Source organism: Lactuca serriola, chromosome 7, assembly GCF_051521515.1.
Source record: "Lactuca serriola cultivar US96UC23 chromosome 7, Lser_US96UC23_V15, whole genome shotgun sequence".
Taxonomy (NCBI): domain Eukaryota; kingdom Viridiplantae; phylum Streptophyta; class Magnoliopsida; order Asterales; family Asteraceae; genus Lactuca; species Lactuca serriola.
Genome location: NC_136414.1, coordinates 162,381,733 through 162,385,949, shown reverse-complemented (window position 1 = coordinate 162,385,949; position 4,217 = coordinate 162,381,733). Strand labels below are relative to the sequence as shown.

At 36.6% G+C, this 4,217-nt stretch overlaps 1 non-coding gene across 1 annotated transcript; it reads left to right on the top strand.

Moving 5' to 3' along the window:
- The first annotated feature begins 1,038 nt into the window (after positions 1 to 1,038).
- On the top strand, positions 1,039 to 1,146 carry LOC145065184 (small nucleolar RNA R71). Its single transcript, XR_013688331.1, has one exon. It is a non-coding gene; the product is annotated as a small nucleolar RNA R71 (small nucleolar RNA).
- The last annotated feature ends 3,071 nt before the right edge of the window (positions 1,147 to 4,217 follow it).

Below are 4,217 nucleotides of genomic sequence, written 5' to 3'. Positions count from 1 at the left end.
ACTAAATCCTCGAGAAATTTCTCATATTCAATCATTTTTTAATCACTTTGAAAAACGGCATAATAATGAAAAGACCTTTCTCTTGCTCCATGAAGCTATCATGTTCTTGCTCCAACGGGTTGTATTTGACTGTAGACGGTGGTTTTAGAGGTGGCGGATAACGCATGACATGCGATGATTTAGGGACTTCTTCCATCGGCTATGCTGTGGAGATCGAAAATAATTTGTTTTCTCATTATACACTTCTTTTTCTCCATCCTATTTTTCGAAAATCTTTTAACTTTTCTTTAAGAGTACGAAAGGCTCTAACTTTTCCCCATCTTCACTTGTAACCTCCAATACATGCGATTTTGAATTTGTCCCGACATTATTTTTACTTGAACCCAATATTCGTTCGTGAATGAGTTTAGTTAATTGCCCAACATGCTTCTCAATATTTACTATAGAGTGGCATACGTATTGTCATGCCTCTTCTCACTAGCTTCAATGAATCTATTCATAATTGACCCCAAGTCAGGCTTCTTCTCCACTTGTATTTGCTTCTTTTGATACAAAATCTTGCCCATGTTGTCAATATTTTTCTTCTCTGTCTTTTTTATACTCTTCATAGGGCTTCCATTCCTATTTGGATTCCTCCAATCGTCATCAAATATATCACCACTCGAATAACACACTTGCACCTTCTTATTCCCGTTCTCATTCAAGTCACCTTCTTTTGTAAGGTGTGGTTTACTACAATTATCACATCTTACTTGAATCGTGTGAATTGTCTTCTCCATCTTCGTGATCCTCCTATCTATGGTGTCGAGTTACGCAATTATAGAAGCAACATTGTCTTGCACTCCATCTACACTCACTCTTTCTCTGGTATCGTCCTCCCTTGGGTTTTGGTATTTTCTTGAATGCTTGGCGAATTCTTCAATTAGAGCCCTATTGGAGGCCGAATATTTCTTTGTCATGGGTCATTGGGAGTCAAGGATTTGTCGTGTTCCTCTATTTATTCGATCATAAAAAGTTGTAATATCTTGATGCACAATCAAGTTATGTTGAGGTCAATTTCGTAACATTTCCTTATAGTGCTCCCATGCATCATATAATGACTCCCCATCCTTTTATTGGAAAGTTGGTGATGTTCCTTTTCAACTTAGAAATTTTCGAAGGAGGGCTAAATTGTTTAATGAATTCTTTTTTTAAGTTTGTCCATGTTTTAATGGCTCCGGGTGGAAGTGACTTCAACCAATGCTCCACCACATCTTTTAGTGTGGCTGGAAGAATTCTTAACATGGCCGCGTCTTTGGGAACAATAGGAAAGTTGAAGTAATTGGCTATTTCCAACATCTCGACAATGTGTTTGTACACATCCTAATGGTTTTTCCCGAAGAATGGTATATCTTTAAGCATACTTCAGATGTGTCCCATAAGCTCAAACTCCGTGTTGGTTAGGATTTTGCGTAGTACTTGACCCGACCCAATATGATCTCTCATTCGTTGATTTCACTCCTCTATCGCCATGGCCATTATATCCGCCATCATATTTTCGGGTTCTCTTTTTTTATCCTCGTCTAAGTCTCTCTCGGTTTCCGGCTCCTAACATGTTCCTTTCATGTTTGGAGTCTTTTTGAATGTTGATACTTTGTCGACTTTGGAACTGCTAATTGATTCATCTTTCTTTTTTTTCCTTTTTCTTGTGGAATTCGGATTCCGGGTCGTCGAAAGGTGGCACAATTTATCCCCTAGTCATGTAATATTTTTTAAAAATAAGGAATTACATATAAAACGAGTAAAAGCATAACAATCCAAAATCTAAAACCCCGGTTTCAACGTCATGGCAATCCAATGGCCACGTCGTGGGAACTGTAATTCCATAAAAGTAAAAAATGATTAAAAAGTAACTTTTTGTGGATTTAACCCCACAAAAAGGGTTGATTAAATATTAGAAATTAAAATTAAACTAAAATAATTGTTCCCCAAAAATGGAGCAAAAAACATAATGTGTTTTATATATAACCACTTAAAAGCTTTAAATTTATATCCTATCTATTCGACTTAAGTAAAACACAATAGATAGTGTACGTAGTCACGTAGTAGTAAAGTATAGTAAGTAAGAGTCGAACATAGGGAACGTAATTACAATTAGGAAAATAATGATAATAATTAAACTAAAGAAAGAAACTTAAAAAAAAAATTATCCGATTTTTCAAGTTTGGAAAAACATAATTTTAAACAATCAACTTAGAAAACAACTAGAAACGATATTTGATCAAGAATTGAAAGGAACTTTGGTTTAGCTTTGAATCCCCTTTTCCTTTGATCGGTTTCAAGTAATGGATTAAATTCAATTGGTTACCAATTTAAAAATTACTAACAGTCATCATCAGACTAACCAACATAGATCAATTCATGAACTTTAACAACAATGATCATGCTATTAAGAACACAAAACTAATTTTTATGATATATTTGGGCTATCGATGATTTAATCTAAGAATTATCTATCTTTGATAAAGTGTAGATAATCAACCAATTTTTATAATAAAATAATGCTATTTAGCAAAACTAAGCAACTAACTTTACCACCTATACTAGGGTATGATCAACCTCCAGCTCTAGCAATTTAACGATGATAAACAGTAAGGTATATAAGTTCATGCAGTCAGTGGTCACTTAACTACACATAACTTATATATAAAGTAATAATGATAGAAACTTTAACATGCTAAGATGATATATCAAACACAAGGTAAATCCAACTTCAATAATCCATAAAAGTAGAAATCAACACACAGTATCAAGGTTAATCTAATATAAACGAAAATGATGGGGCTTTAGCCCATAATTATAACAAAACAACACATAATAACGAACTATGATATATTAACCTTGATTATCACTATGCAAACCAAATTATTATTGTAGATTTTGTAACACTCAGGTCTTGGAGCTACTTATTTATTGATTTTCTAGCTATTATATGAGGGTCACAACGTGAGACAAGGTTGTCACGTCATGAGTGAACATTGACTATTTGACCAGTGTTTTTGAGTCTCACGACGTGAGCCTTTGGGTGCTCATGACATGAGAAAGCTATGATGGCCAAAACCCTAATATTTTGGGTATTTAATGGAATAGAGGGCTAGGGTTGCCGATCCTTTGCCTCCCTCACTCTCTTGCCTCTTGAAAATCCTAATCTCAACCTACTTGAAGTCCTTAGACATTTTTGTGACATTGAAGCATTCTTTGGTGGTTTTTGACTCATTGACTTGGAAGAAAACCTTGGTGGAGCAACCTCTCGGCTATCTAGCTTCTACATCACCTTCTTGTAGAGCTTTTGGACCATTGTAAGTCATAAATCTGGCCTTTTTACCTCTTGCATGCTAGATCTAAGTTTTAAGATCCTTTTTTCATGGTTGTGAAGGATTGTATGCATAAGATCCATAAAGTTGGCAACTTTATGGATCATTGAGGCATTCTCTGTAATATAATCTTTGGATATAAGTTTGGAGTAGTTTTATACTGCGAACGTGAGTATGGATCTCGTTTTTCCCTCTTTTGACCTAATGAGTGTTTAAGTCATGCATTGGTCAAGCATGACTAAAAAGATATGATTTTTTTCATCCTTTGGGTGAGGGAAGAACCTCTGGAAAGTCTTGGGTAATGGTTGAAAGGAATAAGAGCTTAATGCTCAAAGCTGGCCAATGCAGTTCTCATGACATGAGGATAAGCCTGTCACGTCGTGAGAATGCTTGTCATCGCGACTGTTTTGCCTGGATTAGGTCACGACGTGACTTAGGAAGTGGTCACAACGTGACGATGGTTGGAGTCGAGACTGGTCGAGTTGATTGGCTGAGTTGACTCACTAAGTTGGGCCCAAGTCAAACTCAATGCTCATGAAGTGACCACGATCTGGTCACGACGTGAGGTTCACCTGTTGGAGTTTGGACTGCTGAATTGAGTCCACTTTGGAGCATCTGGCCCTTAGGGTTCTCTAGATGGGTTGGGCCATTAGTGGGCTAAGTTTAGGCTTGGGCCATTATTGGTCCTCATGATTAAGAGCTTAACCTAAGAAAGAAACTAGGGTTGGTATTGACTATGTTCAGTGTGAGGAGCCCTTGTGCAACCGACTTGGGTGTAAGATTTACTACCTTCTGATCGAGGTGAGTTTTCCTCACTGTACTTGTGGGTCGAAGGCATCAATGCCGACCCGATAGATTATGTAT